At 43.2% G+C, this 16,510-nt stretch overlaps 1 protein-coding gene across 10 annotated transcripts in view; it reads right to left on the bottom strand.

Moving 5' to 3' along the window:
- The window catches only part of DIS3L2 (DIS3 like 3'-5' exoribonuclease 2), a 284,495-nt gene that overhangs the window by 170,351 nt on the left and 97,634 nt on the right, over positions 1–16,510 (bottom strand). The window lies entirely within an intron of this gene.

Below are 16,510 nucleotides of genomic sequence, written 5' to 3'. Positions count from 1 at the left end.
TATTGAAACTCCATCTAGCTATGACATGTTCACTTAATATAGGATCCGGACTGTTCTGGAGAATATTGTTTTCCAAAAAAGGACCAGCCCACTGGCTGCGAGTTTAAGGGAAAGTAACTGTCAATGGTCTTTTCTTAAAAGGAACAAGAGAAAGATATAAAGTTCTGCAGGATGCCAAAAATGCTCATATGCACACCAGTAAGACTCCAGGACAGGGTTTTTAAAGCAGAGATACAAGCCCACACAAGATGCCCATCTTTCCAACAAGGCTCCCATCAGTGGAACTTGCTGGTGACATGATGGATGAATGGTGAGCCATCTCAGTCTGGGAAAGGCTGCTGCTGCCAGGATTGCAAAAAGTCAGTCAGCTCCATGTGACTGAAATATTCCTCAGAACTTAGAGCTAATGTGGAACACAGAGGACTGCCCTTATATTTACAGACAGTTCCGTAGGCAACTGCTGTGCAATGCCATCAAGAGGGTACCTTCACAGATGGGCAAACTTCCATACATGGAACATTTTGCCATTAGGCGAGATTATACTAGTAGTCATTTCACAGCAACTGTTATCCCTATATTGATACACCCATTTTCATAACTTTTCCCCAAATCTGCCTTTTGGGATGAAGTTATTCAGGCTTATGCTCTGCCCAAAGGTGAATTTTTAAGAAGAGGTTGAGCAAAGAGGAATTTTTATGAAGAGTGTGTGAAAGGAAGAAGGGAAAAGGGGGAAAAAAATCCCTCTCCTTTTTTAAAAATATAACCCCATTTTCCTCCCAGATCATCTGACCTTAAATTGACCCATCAATAGTATTCTGTGAAGGGTAAATCACAATGGATGTCATGATGACAAACAAGTTTGAAAAAATGCTTGGCTAATAAACGATTTTAAAATAGGAGACTACTGTGGTTATGATCCTAAGCAACAGGGAGGATAAAGCAAGGCAACATTTCACATTTCTGCGAAACAGAGATCGTATCAGGCAACAATTTTGAAAAGCTGAATGCAAGCAAAGCTGTTTTTAAACGTGAATTTTTAAGAATATTCTACATGCCTGAGATAATCTTAAAGAAGATAAGGCCTTGTACATACAAACAATACAGCCTAACAATTAGTTAATGGTATTGAGTTTATAATGTTGCTATCAAAAAGACAGTAATTATCCTAATGCACAGGATGCGACAACCAAAAATTAAGAAACACTAGCAGATTATGGAGGTGAACTAGCTTGGTATTTTTCCAAAGACTATATTAAAGCATGCCTAACAAGAAGCATAGGGATTTACTGTAATGAATCTGCAGGCTGGATGAGCGATTAGACCGACAGCAAGGAAGACAAAACTTACTTTTCAGTGTGACACAATGGGGATACTGCAGCCAACATGCAGTAGAAAAAAACGAGATACATGCAAGGACAACTATGATGCAAATTTCCAGGAACAATGTTCTAGGAATATTTTCTTGGATGGGGGTAAAGCTTTGTGAAATTGTCTCTTTTACACCTTACCTTCAGATTCCCATTTCTCAACAAAGTCACTCACATTTATCAGCTGTTCCAACAGACAGATTTGCCTATCACTTGGACAAAAAGGAACAAGTAAAACCAGTAACCTGTTCTCAGAAGACATGGCCTGTGCACGTGAACACATGGGATATTTGCACGCTGAGCATAGAACCACGCAGCACAGAATTGCCTACTGGGAGCATGAATTCTCACTGTGACACCTGGTAGAATCTACCCTGTCAGCCACAGGCAGAGACAATCAGAGGCCCTTGAAAACCGGTGTCCCTGAGGCAGAATGCTATCTCCATGTTTCAATGCCTTGGATATACTCACCAGAAAATCCTGAGCCCATCAGCCAGAGATTCATCCAGCAAAGAGATTGAATCTGTGACCAAATCTTCAAGAGAAGTCACAGAAGTCAATCCTGAATCTGCTTGTTCCCATACATGTTCCTTATCAATGTCTGTATCTGAAAGGCATGGTTTCTAGTGAGCATGATGCTTCTCAAACAGGAGATGGGATGAGATGAGAACATGGTGCCCTGGGGCTCTTGGATAAAATGAGCAAAAAGATGCAGTTTTTTTCTACGTGAACCTCCTAGCAGGAGCTGGCCAATGTGAGGCAGAAGAAGGCTACTGCCAAAAGGATCGCACCAAAGGGACTAAAGGACAACAGTAACAAAGACACAATTGTGCACAAAGGTGTTCCAAGGAGATGGCCAGAGTGGCAAACTTCTAGCCACTTTGGATGAAGTAGTATTATCCTTTGAGGCAGAGTGGATGTCAGAGATCTGAAATCCACCTGGCTGAGCTGGCAGATCCCAGGCTTCTGCACTAAAAAGATTCCTCTGTGGCTGAAGAAAGGAGAGAAGAAACAAGACGGCTGGAGGTGCCAGAATCGAAGGAGAGCCTGGCACAGAAGTTCTGCTGTAGACAGTTTTGTCACAGACATCTGAGCCGGCACCTCAGTCTGTTCTAAAAGCCCCTTTTGGCTCCATCGGCACCAGGCGATGTTCATTTGACCCTACTGGAAAATGCTGTTCTACAGGGGCCAGAGTTTGGAGCAGAGGCGAGCACCCATACACGTTGGGGAACTACAGAGGCCATTCTCAAAGGAAAGAGAAGATCTGAAAGAAGGTGGCTTTTGAGCAAAGAAGTGGGGATGGGAAGAAGCTCTTTGCCTTATGCCAAACCAAAACTGAATTATTCTGACCCCTTTACGCTAGTGGTTATCCAATGGCCATTTAATATTTCCACCCTCTGAAATGTCACGTTTTCTGAGGAAGATTTACTATGTTAGCTTGGGCAATAGTTCATAAGCTTATCTTACAGTGAAAAAAAAATTCAGCTGCAAGAACCCAATGTAACTCTGTTATAATCCCCTTGTTTTCCTTTCAGCAATTATCTGACAAACCAAAATGGTCATAGCTTTACTTAAACAATTAGGCACTAACTGCAAGGAACCTCTCAAATTAGTTATGTCATTACCAGCAAATTAGATTCAGCACTTGTAGCATTCGCATCCCTCTCTAAAAGATCAGCTTGAACAGTTCTCATATGTAGTCAGATGTATCTGGCAACTATTCATGGTCTCACATATTAAAAACAACCCCACAAAATGTCGGAGTACAATCCGATTACCATGACAATAACAGGTGGCTAAAGCGGCCCTACAGTCATCAGACTAAAATCCTTATTAGTGGTGACAGATCCAAAATTACTTTCTCCAGGTACGCACTGGTCACTATGGAAATCTGCAATTCCTTCGAGAAGGAACGCAATTAAAGATGCAATATCCACTTGCAAATGAAAATACATCAGAGTTTCAAATCTCAAAAACAACTGACTGGAGAAAAAAATTCTCCCTTACGGGATGGAAAAAAGAAACAATTACTGAATGCTTACTACTTCAGCTAGAAAAATCTTAAATAAAACGACTTAGCCCATTCCACGTGGTCTTGACTTTCACGACTGTAGACACACTATTGGCATCAATCCAGGTCCAAACACAGAACCTGAACTTCAGATCCAGGTGCTCCTATACTACATGGATTGGTTGGTACACGTGAGTCAGTAGCAGGAAAAATTTGCTGTTTGCTATTGAAGTAATAGACTTTTCACTTCTCTGGTGTTTGTTTAATTGGGCAGCTTTAGGTACTTGAGGTTTCTGGACCAGAACATCAGCAAAGTGACTTCAACAAGAATAAATTGGTGGTTAGTAGATTTAATCTCAGAGATGGTGCACCACTCTCAACAAGGAAGTGTTTTTCAAAGATTTTGTCTATACCAATATAAAGAGTCATGTACTGTAAATAAGAAAATTCCATAAGAACTACACAAATATGTAGAGAATGGCAATTATGCACTTAGATAACACAAACTAGAACAATGATTCATTTTTAATGGACAATCAGAAGGAGCAGCGGCATGATTTAATAGTTAATATTGGGGATTAAAACGTGGGATATTTGGATTCTGTAACTGGCATTGCTATGGCCTTCTCTGGGATACTGGAAACATCAAGTAACCCGCAACATGCATTTCTATACAGCAGCGTGGATAAGGCAATTTCAATCATCAATTTTAATCAACTTCTCCATTTGTACTTCAGTTATTTTCTAAAGAGAAGTGCATTCTCATTGGTTGATATGACCATTGAAACATGTTAACTTACAACTGAATAGAGCCTTTTTAAACAACATTTTACACAACATCTTTTTGCTACTGAGGAGGGTGTACTATATACATTGATTTAAGCAATTATCTCTCAATAGTTTCAGATTCTTATTAACTGTACATTTTTAGTAGGTTAGAAAATGGTGAATGATATATTGTTTATTCACTAGATAATTAACTTTTTGCTCATGATTTATGTCAAGCTTCATTAGGTTGGTAATTAGAAGTTAAACAAACACACAAAACAGCATATATAAAAATTGTTTTTATTAAAAAAAACAAGCCTTTAATACAGTACACACCTGTTATGCCAGATGTATAAAGCTTGACCTCCAAAGTTAGACGTTTTCCCCCTGATTCTTTCTTTACAAAGTTTACACAGAAAAGCAGCCTTTAAGTCAACGTTTTTGAGAAGCTCATGGATTCGGCATATTTATGTTTTATTTAAACATTTTAAGAGACTATAAGAAGTTTAGGCCTTAACAAATTTTGTATTCAATTCATATTTCATTTTAAACAGGTTTATTTTTAAAAAGAAAAAAACAATGTAAACAAAATTTAAAAATCAGATTTAATTTTTTTTAATCAATTTTCTTGATTTTCCTCACACACCCAAAATCATCTGTTTTTATCCACCCTGCTATCCAGTGCAACATAAGGATCAAATTGCTCATCAGATCCTGATTTTGGGGGTAATAATGAAGATTTTTAAAAGGCGCATACATACGGCCCACCACTACAAAAAGATAAGAACTTTAAATGGCAACGTGCCTTCTGCAAGGCAGGACTCGATACCCACACCTAGAGCCACAGCTTTTCAGAAATGCATGTGCTAGAGCAAATGGGAGCTGTGTACACATCTGAGAACAGCACTTAACCTTTCCCGCTACAGTGGTGAAAGTTCAATGCTACACTGAGCGAGTCAGATGGTACTGCCCCAGACTAGATTTTATTCTACTTTTCAATAAGCCACAAAAAAGTCCTACTTTGGAAAGCAACACACAAGAAAAAGCATCTGAGTAAGCACTAGACACATGCTTTGTATTCTATCAGTACAATACAAGATTATTTCTGAATTAAGGAGCATATTTAGCTCACTTTGACTAAACCATCCAGTTAATTGTTTTGACATTTTTTAATAATGGATATAGCACATAGTGTCCTACATCAGAACTAATAGTCACTGTGTGAACATGCCCTCTTCTCCATGCATGCAATGTACTGAGATAGCTCCGTGTATTTAATAGATCCGTGTATTTAAACAGCAGGGCAGTTTCAAGCCAGACAGTATTCCCAAGACATTTCATAATAGCTATTGTATACACTTTAAAAGCACCAGCAACTTCCTTCATGGTGTTTCCTTTAAGTTTACACTTGAGCAATCTCACCCTGCGATAACCATTCACTGCTAATTCCTGAATGTGCTACACCCATATGGCCAACTGTATCAAAAACGTTTGAAGTTAGAAACTTGCAAGGTTAGAAAGAAGACTGTTGAAGATCCAAAGGCAAGTACTTTATAGGCAGCAGAGATATATCATCAATATCAATATTGGGTATCAATCAATACCCAATATCTACAAAAAAGCAGAGCAAAAAGCAATGGCAAAAGGTGTATACTACAGGTTTCCTTCAAGTATAGGTCTGATAGGCGGTGACAAATACTGTGGAGAGAGACAAAGGTTTAGATTTTCAAAGCCGAGTATGGAATTTCAATTTAAATTAATGGGAATCATGACTAAATCCCCTACTCTGCTTTCAGAGTCTCAGCCAGAATGAGTATGGCTGTTTACCCACTGTCCATGGCTAGGAGAAAGCTGTGTACCAGGCCTCTCTCTGTGCTATATTCCTGCCTAAAGCCTGACTGAGAAGTTTCTAGGATTCTGGCAGAGGTCAGGTGTAAAGAAGACAGCTCTTTGCTCACTCAGAAATGGAAGAGGACACAGCCAGCATCAATTCACTAGACTAGTTGTGTCCAGAGTATTTTCTTGAGTACCTGTCAAACAGTTGTGTGTTTTAAAGTGGACAGAATTCTAACCTCTTATGAGAGACTGGCAATCTCTGACCTCTATTCACAGAGAAACTCTCCCCGACTGCCTTGGGAACTGTGTACATATGGATATATGGTATATAACCCTTTATCAATGGATTTTGTTTGGGCATGGGGGAAACAAAGGGAGGGGGGGACTAGAAAAAACAAAGCTCAAGATGATGAGAAAGTTTAGCTTAGCTTCAGATTGTCCTGCAGAGCATTTCACTAGGAACCTCACATTGCTCTACATGGAACATTTCATTGTGTACAAAGACTGAACTCAACAATGTCAAAATGTGTGTCTAGGTATCTCCATGGACTGAGTACAGGGATAAAAAAACCAGGGCGCCTCTAGGTCATCAATTTTAGTCTAGGTCCACAGTGAACAAAACTGTTACAATCTAAATGCTGTTTGGTGATCTGTGTAATATGAGCTCAGAGGATTTCAGTCTAACTCTTTCTGGATAGAAGTCCACATCACAAAGCCACCATAGCTGGGCCATCTGCTGGCAATCATAGCAGAGCAGCAAATCCCTGAATTGGCTCTGAGACTGCACTACTTTTGACAGCCCCTAAAGCTGATCACTCCAAAACAGGGTCAGGACTCCCACAGTGCTACTGCCAATAATGGAGGACTTCATTCTCCTGAGCTATCAATGTTGCACCTCTCATGAATACCAGATTCATTAAATTAAGAAATAGTTTACAAAATGTTTTCATAACTGTGTTTCATTAAATATTTAACATGCTTATTTCATTTCCTTTTTAGGGTATGTATATTATTTTTCTTAAAGTGTTTGTGTCATTTTTTCCCCTAAGAAGAAATGATTTAGCTACTAAATGAAAAGTATAGTATTTGATTAGGTTAGCTGAATGAATTTTTATCTGATTCATCTAGGAAAATTGTTGTTAACAATAACCAGATTCTGCTACCTCCCATGCCTACCATCCACTGTGAAAATCATGCCTTTTAGCCTGCTCAGCTGGGACTCGTAACCAAAGGGAAAAGCACAGATTAATTAGGCTCTTCAGTAACAAATGGTAATATGTGGAATCTATCTAATTCCAGTTACCGAACTGCATGAGTAATTTTTTGCCTTGCATAAGAGGTCATTGTGGGGTCATGAAGACTGATGTGGGAAGAACAGAATAAGAAGTTACCTGCCTCGAGCGCCACAACATTGATCTCTATTGCAGACCTCACTTACGCAATCAAAAGTTTAAAATAACTCAACACTGGACACTAAATAAGGTTCAATTGACAGAACTCGAAAAACCCACTTGTCCAAAACTAGTAGGAAGATTTTGCTAGATGGTTGCCATTAACTTTGGAAAGATCTAAGCTCTTTAAAAAATATAACCCATCATAAGAGCTAGAAACTTAACCTTCCAAACTTGAGACTAGGGTAAACCAACACAGTGCTGTGTTAAGACTGCAGACAAACAACTCCAGTTTACCTGCAGCTGCTCAGAGCTTTTCCAGGGTGCAGCAGAATGAAAACTGACCCAAGAGTCTCATCAGTTTCACCCCTCCTAATGGAAAGCCTGTGAGTGACAGTGAACGCCAGGGAGCCAGCTGCAGCAGGGTCAGTCTTCTAGCAATGCAATGGTCACAGCTGATCCTGACAGGGGCTGCCTGATTGATTGCACTTCCTGACTGGTGGAGGGGCAGAGCTAGCTGCTACTTGACTCAGCAGCAGCCAGAGGTTGCTGGTTGCTCAGCGTGTTCCAAGCCTGCAGCTGCGCTTGATCCTGTTTCCTGTGCCTGCCCCTACCCCTGCCCAGCCTGCTCTTACACCAGGCTTCAGTTCCGGCCCTTATCAATCCTTGACACCCCGGCTCTGACCTTAGGTTCCACTTCCCAACCACGTCTCCAGCACACCTAGAAGCTCTGGCATTCAGCTTCTGATCCCTGGCTCTGATCTCCGATTCCACTTCCTTGCCACATCTTCCGATCACCAATTGGCCCCGGCTTTTGGCTTCTGTTCCTTGCCTTTGACCTCAGCTCTGCTCTCCACTATGCCCCGGGGCATCCTGTGGTCCTGATTCTTGACTCCAGTGTGGCTCCCGTTCTAATCTCCAGGCTTGGCCACCCCTATGGGTGGTACTATTAGGCCCCACTGCCCATGTCCCAGTCATGATCCTGACAGTGAAACTGTCAAGAATAAACAGATATCACTCTGTTGCAGCCTGGAAAATCTATGAGCAGCAGCAGAGGTAGGAACTAAAGCTGCTCACTGGAGACATCCCAAAAACTGGAGGCTGGGGAAGAAGCAATTAGTGGAGACCCCTTATGACCATTTGAGGCAACCAGGTGCATCTGGGTAGGAAGGCAGAACACAGAGAATTATTCCTTCCAGCAGCCAAGGGAATTGGAGAGCTTCAAATTGACCACACAACTATTAGCAGATAGAGTGCCCCATAATAGGGTCCAGGAGCAGCATCTTGTTTTGACTCCCATTAGTCTCTCCTTTCCCCAGAGGTCTGATCTCAGAGTGGGGGGAGAGAAGTGGTGGTACTTGTTTGCAGAAGATCAACTCACTCAGAAAACCAATGGCAGACACCACTCTCAGCAGGTTTCTTTGCAAAAACATAAGGGCTGCAGGTTTAGGAGATTTTTGAAGGCACTAAGGGCTGTTAGGTACCCACCTGCCTTCTTTCCCTTTGAAAATAGCCCTTAAAAATAGCATCTTGATAGCTTAAATTCTGGAGAACAAATACAGTTTTCTCCCTGGCTACTAGGATCTGACAAGTTTTTGAAGCTCTGATTATACAGCTCAACAATCATCAATTTGGCATTATTGAGAAAAAGATATTCTCTCCTATAGTATTTAACATGTGGATATATAGCATATACATAAAGAAAAGGAGTACTTGTGGCACCTTAGAGACTAACAAATTTATTAGAGCATAAGCTTTCGTGAGCTACAGCTCACTTCATCGGATGCATTTGGTGGAAAAAACAGAGGAGAGATTTATATACACACACACAGAGAACATGAAACAATGGGTTTATCATACACACTGTAAGGAGAGTGATCACTTAAGATAAGCCATCACCAACAGCAGGGGGGGGGAAGGAGGAAAACCTTTCATGGTGACAAGCAGGTAGGCTAATTCCAGCAGTTAACAAGAATATCAGAGGAACAGTGGGGGGTGGGGTGGGAGGGAGAAATACCATGGGGAAATAGTTTTACTTTGTGTAATGACTCATCCATTCCCAGTCTCTATTCAAGCCTAAGTTAATTGTATCCAGTTTGCAAATTAATTCCAATTCAGCAGTCTCTCGTTGGAGTCTGTTTTTGAAGCTTTTTTGTTGAAGTATAGCCACTCTTAGGTCTGTGATCGAGTGACCAGAGAGATTGAAGTGTTCTCCAACTGGTTTTTGAATGTTATAATTCTTGACGTCTGATTTGTGTCCATTCATTCTTTTACGTAGAGACTGTCCAGTTTGGCCAATGTACATGGCAGAGGGGCATTGCTGGCACATGATGGCATATATCACATTGGTAGATGCGCAGGTGAACGAGCCTCTGATAGTGTGGCTGATGTGATTAGGCCCTATGATGGTATCCCCTGAATAGATATGTGGACAGAGTTGGCAACGGGCTTTGTTGCAAGGATAGGTTCCTGGGTTAGTGGTTCTGTTGTGTGGTGTGTGGTTGCTGGTGAGTATTTGCTTCAGATTGGGGGGCTGTCTGTAAGCAAGGACTGGTCTGTCTCCCAAGATCTGAGAGAGCGATGGCTCGTCCTTCAGGATAGGTTGTAGATCCTTGATGATGCGTTGGAGAGGTTTTAGTTGGGGGCTGAAGGTGATGGCTAGTGGCGTTCTGTTGTTTTCTTTGTTGGGCCTGTTCTGTAGTAGGTGACTTCTGGGTACTCTTCTGGCTCTGTCAATCTGTTTCTTCACTTCAGCAGGTGGGTACTGTAGTTGTAGGAATGCATGATAGAGATCTTGTAGGTGTTTGTCTCTGTCTGAGGGGTTGGAGCAAATGCGGTTATATCGTAGCGCTTGGCTGTAGACAATGGATCGAGTGGTATGATCTGGATGAAAGCTAGAGGCATGTAGGTAGGAATAGCGGTCAGTAGGTTTCCGATATAGGGTGGTGTTTATGTGACCATCGCTTATTAGCACCGTAGTGTCCAGGAAGTGGATCTCTTGTGTGGACTGGTCCAGGCTGAGGTTGATGGTGGGATGGAAATTGTTGAAATCATGGTGGAATTCCTCAAGAGCTTCTTTTCCATGGGTCCAGATGATGAAGATGTCATCAATGTAGCGCAAGTAGAGTAGGGGCATTAGGGAACGAGAGCTGAGGAAGCGTTGTTCTAAGTCAGCCATAAAAATGTTGGCATACTGTGGGGCCATGCGGGTACCCATCGCAGTGCCGCTGATTTGAAGGTATACATTGTCACCAAATGTGAAATAGTTATGGGTCAGGACAAAGTCACAAAGTTCTGCCACCAGGTTAGCCGTGACAGTATCGGGGATACTGTTCCTGACGGCTTGTAGTCCATCTTTGTGTGGAATGTTGGTGTAGAGGGCTTCTACATCCATAGTGGCTAGGATGGTGTTTTTAGGAAGATCACCAATGGACTGTAGTTTCCTCAGGAAATCGGTGGTGTCTCGAAGATAGCTGGGAGTGCTGGTAACGAAGGGCCTGAGGAGGGAGTCTACATAGCCAGACAATCCTGCTGTCAGGGTGCCAATGCCTGAGATGATGGGGCGTCCAGGATTTCCAGGTTTATGGATCTTGGGTAGCAGATAGAATACCCCAGGTCCTGGCTCCAGGGGTGTGTCTGTGCGGATTTGTTCTTGTGCTTTTTCAGGGAGTTTCTTGAGCAAATGCTGTAGTTTCTTTTGGTAACTCTCAGTGGGATCAGAGGGTAATGGCTTGTAGAAAGTGGTGTTGGAGAGCTGCCTAGTAGCCTCTTGTTCATACTCTGACCTATTCATGATGACGACAGCACCTCCTTTGTCAGCCTTTTTGATTATGATGTCAGAGTTGTTTCTGAGGCTGTGGATGGCACTGTGTTCTGCATGGCTGAGGTTATGGGGTAAGCGATGCTGCTTTTCCACAATTTCAGCTCGTGCACGTCGGCAGAAGCAGTCTATGTAGAAATCCAGGCTGCTGTTTCGACCTTCAGGAGGAGTCCACCTAGAATCTTTCTTTTTGTAGTGTTGGCAGGAAGGTCTCTGTGGGTTAATATGTTGGTCAGAGGTGTGTTGGAAATATTCCTTGAGTCTGAGACGTCGAAAATAGGATTCTAGGTCACCACAGAACTGTATCATGTTCGTGGGGGTGGAGGGGCAAAAGGAGAGGCCCCGAGATAAGACAGATTCTTCCGCTGGGCTAAGAGTATAGTTGGATAGATTAACAATATTGCTGGGTGGGTTACGGGAACCATTGTTGTGGCCCCTTGTGGCATATAGTAGTTTAGATAGCTTAGTGTCCTTTTTCTTTTGTAGAAAAAGCACGGCTGCTACTCTGAAACCTGTGATTATGCAAGGCACTGAATTTAGCCGTATACAGTGGAAATCTGTCAACTTCATGAAAAAACTCGCACAGATACAGACAGACATCATCTTCCTCTCCAAATGCAAACAGATGGACATCATACCGAAAGGACTGAAGGTAAAAAATCCATTACAATCTACATACCACACAGACTATGCTGATAGCTTGTGCCACACACTCTCAAGGAAACTGCGGAACCACCTGATCAACATCCTCTACAGCAAACAGGGAAAGATTAAGAATGAGCTCTCAAAACTGGATACTCTCATAAAGAACCAACCTTCCACACAAACTTCCTCGTGGCTGGACTTTACAAAAACTAGACAAGCCATTTACAAAACACACTTTGATTCTCTACAAAAGAAAAAGGACACTAAGCTATCTAAACTACTATATGCCACAAGGGGCCACAACAATGGTTCCCGTAACCCACCCAGCAATATTGTTAATCTATCCAACTATACTCTTAGCCCAGCGGAAGAATCTGTCCTATCTCGGGGCCTCTCCTTTTGCCCCTCCACCCCCACGAACATGATACAGTTCTGTGGTGACCTAGAATCCTATTTTCGACGTCTCAGACTCAAGGAATATTTCCAACACACCTCTGACCAACATATTAACCCACAGAGACCTTCCTGCCAACACTACAAAAAGAAAGATTCTAGGTGGACTCCTCCTGAAGGTCGAAACAGCAGCCTGGATTTCTACATAGACTGCTTCCGCTGACGTGCACGAGCTGAAATTGTGGAAAAGCAGCATCGCTTACCCCATAACCTCAGCCATGCAGAACACAGTGCCATCCACAGCCTCAGAAACAATTCTGACATCATAATCAAAAAGGCTGACAAAGGAGGTGCTGTCGTCATCATGAATAGGTCAGAGTATGAACAAGAGGCTACTAGGCAGCTCTCCAACACCACTTTCTACAAGCCATTACCCTCTGATCCCACTGAGAGTTACCAAAAGAAACTACAGCATTTGCTCAAGAAACTCCCTGAAAAAGCACAAGAACAAATCCGCACAGACACACCCCTGGAGCCAGGACCTGGGGTATTCTATCTGCTACCCAAGATCCATAAACCTGGAAATCCTGGACGCCCCATCATCTCAGGCATTGGCACCCTGACAGCAGGATTGTCTGGCTATGTAGACTCCCTCCTCAGGCCCTTCGTTACCAGCACTCCCAGCTATCTTCGAGACACCACCGATTTCCTGAGGAAACTACAGTCCATTGGTGATCTTCCTAAAAACACCATCCTAGCCACTATGGATGTAGAAGCCTCTACACCAACATTCCACACAAAGATGGACTACAAGCCGTCAGGAACAGTATCCCCGATACTGTCACGGCTAACCTGGTGGCAGAACTTTGTGACTTTGTCCTGACCCATAACTATTTCACATTTGGTGACAATGTATACCTTCAAATCAGCGGCACTGCGATGGGTACCCGCATGGCCCCACAGTATGCCAACATTTTTATGGCTGACTTAGAACAACGCTTCCTCAGCTCTCGTTCCCTAATGCCCCTACTCTACTTGCGCTACATTGATGACATCTTCATCATCTGGACCCATGGAAAAGAAGCTCTTGAGGAATTCCACCATGATTTCAACAATTTCCATCCCACCATCAACCTCAGCCTGGACCAGTCCACACAAGAGATCCACTTCCTGGACACTACGGTGCTAATAAGCGATGGTCACATAAACACCACCCTATATCGGAAACCTACTGACCGCTATTCCTACCTACATGCCTCTAGCTTTCATCCAGATCATACCACTCGATCCATTGTCTACAGCCAAGCGCTACGATATAACCGCATTTGCTCCAACCCCTCAGACAGAGACAAACACCTACAAGATCTCTATCATGCATTCCTACAACTACAGTACCCACCTGCTGAAGTGAAGAAACAGATTGACAGAGCCAGAAGAGTACCCAGAAGTCACCTACTACAGGACAGGCCCAACAAAGAAAACAACAGAACGCCACTAGCCATCACCTTCAGCCCCCAACTAAAACCCCTCCAACGCATCATCAAGGATCTACAACCTATCCTGAAGGACGAGCCATCGCTCTCTCAGATCTTGGGAGACAGACCAGTCCTTGCTTACAGACAGCCCCCCAATCTGAAGCAAATACTCACCAGCAACCACGCACCACACAACAGAACCACTAACCCAGGAACCTATCCTTGCAACAAAGCCCGTTGCCAACTCTGTCCACATATCTATTCAGGGGATACCATCATAGGGCCTAATCACATCAGCCACACTATCAGAGGCTCGTTCACCTGCGCATCTACCAATGTGATATATGCCATCATGTGCCAGCAATGCCCCTCTGCCATGTACATTGGCCAAACTGGACAGTCTCTACGTAAAAGAATGAATGGACACAAATCAGACGTCAAGAATTATAACATTCAAAAACCAGTTGGAGAACACTTCAATCTCTCTGGTCACTCGATCACAGACCTAAGAGTGGCTATACTTCAACAAAAAAGCTTCAAAAACAGACTCCAACGAGAGACTGCTGAATTGGAATTAATTTGCAAACTGGATACAATTAACTTAGGCTTGAATAGAGACTGGGAATGGATGAGTCATTACACAAAGTAAAACTATTTCCCCATGGTATTTCTCCCTCCCACCCCACCCCCCACTGTTCCTCTGATATTCTTGTTAACTGCTGGAATTAGCCTACCTGCTTGTCACCATGAAAGGTTTTCCTCCTTCCCCCCCCCTGCTGTTGGTGATGGCTTATCTTAAGTGATCACTCTCCTTACAGTGTGTATGATAAACCCATTGTTTCATGTTCTCTGTGTGTGTGTATATAAATCTCTCCTCTGTTTTTTCCACCAAATGCATCCGATGAAGTGAGCTGTAGCTCACGAAAGCTTATGCTCTAATAAATTTGTTAGTCTCTAAGGTGCCACAAGTACTCCTTTTCTTTTTGCGAATACAGACTAACACGGCTGCTACTCTGAAACCAGCATATACATAGTCTTCCGTATCAGTTTTTACTGATTTTTCATGGATAAATTACCAGGGATTTTTTATTAAAGGAGTTCAGTTTTTACTGATGTACACCTGTTTATCAATCCACTCAGTATTTCTCCGGGTACTTATTTTTGTTAAACACTAAAGCTTTACACAATTGTTGTGCCCTGCAACTCTGAGATTGAAGCAGTTCCACCATGTAAAACGAAGAACACACAGACAGTGGAGGTCGGAAAAATCAAACAATATTAATATCGCGCTATGATAGGCTCACAAGACGACGCTGCCCACCTATTTCTTTGTGTCCATTTAGTGTGGCGCTGAATTTTAAACAATCAGTCCTCCACAGATAGATATCTAATGCCCTCTATCCATCTGGATACCTCCTTTAGCGCCAATCTCCTTGAGGGTTTGGATGGATGAGTCTGAGTTTTTCTGGATCCCCACACAGCCAGTCCTGCCCTTTCCATGGCTGGCTCCAGACTACCCCCAAAATGGCTTCTCACCCCACCCCCCCTTCCAGGGCTCCCAAGGGAGGGCATCTCATTCCCTGTTGGTCAGGCTAACTTCTCTTCCCAGGCTTTCCCTTATCATTTCACTCTGCCCCTTTCTCACTCTGCAGGCATACCTGCAATCTTTCCCCAAACCAACAGGGCCTTTGTTGCTCTAAATCAGGGCTGGTCAACCTGAGCCTGTGACGGAGCCAGAATTTACCAATGTACATTGCCAAAGAGCCACAGTAATACATCAGCAGCCCCGCATCAGCTCCCCCCTGCCTCCGTTCCTAGCGCCTCCCGCCCAGGACAGCCCCACCAATCAGCGCCTCCACCTCCCTCCCTCCCTGCACCTCCAGATCAGCTGTTCCGTGGCATGAGGAGGCTCTGTGGGGGGAGGAGCGTGAGCATGGCAGGCTCAGAGGATGGGGTGGGGTGGGGTAGGGTAGGGGCAGGGCCTGTGGCAGAGCCAGGGGTTGAGCAGTGAGCACCCCCCGGCACACTGGAAAGTTGGTGCCTGTAGCTCCAGCCCCAGGGTCAGTGCCTATACAAGAAGCTGCATATTAACTTTTGAAGAGCCGCATGTGGCTCTGGAGCCATAGGTTGGCCACCCCTGCTCTAAATAGTCTCTCTCCCTGTCATAACCATACAGCTAAGGGTAGTCTAGAATTCCTCCTTACCTGTAAGGGGTTAAGAAGCTCAAATAACCTGGTTGGCACCTGACCAAAAGGACCAATGGGGAAAGAAGATGCTTTCAAATCTTGTGGGAGGAAGGCCTTGTTTTGGTGTGTTCTCTTGGGAAGCAGAGAAGCGTCAGATCAGAAAACTCCTTCTCATATAAACCATCCTAAAAGTCTCTCATATTACAAATTGTAAGTAAAAGCCAGGCAAGGCGAGTTAGATTATTTTTTGTTCTGCTTGTGAATTTTTTCTTTGCTGGAGGGAGGTTTATTCCTGTTTTTTGTAACTTTGAAAAGTTCTGTTGTGTTTTTTAATCTTTTGTTACCCTGTAAAGTTATTTTCCATACTGATTTTACAGAGGTGATTTTTACCTTTTTTTAAAATAAGATCCTTCTTTTAAGAACCTGACTGATTTCTCTATTGTCCTAAGACCCAGGGTTTTGGGTCTGTGATCACTTTGTAAGCAATTGGTTAGGATATTATTCTCAAGCCTCCCCAGGAAAGGGGTGTAAGGGCTTCGGGGATATTTTGGGGGAACAGGAACTCCAAGTGGTCCTTTCCCTGATTCTTTGTTAAATCACTTGGTGGTGGCAGTATAC

Source organism: Dermochelys coriacea, chromosome 9 (genome assembly GCF_009764565.3).
Source record: "Dermochelys coriacea isolate rDerCor1 chromosome 9, rDerCor1.pri.v4, whole genome shotgun sequence".
NCBI classification, from domain to species: Eukaryota; Metazoa; Chordata; order Testudines; family Dermochelyidae; genus Dermochelys; species Dermochelys coriacea.
This window is presented reverse-complemented; position numbering and strand designations above follow the sequence as displayed.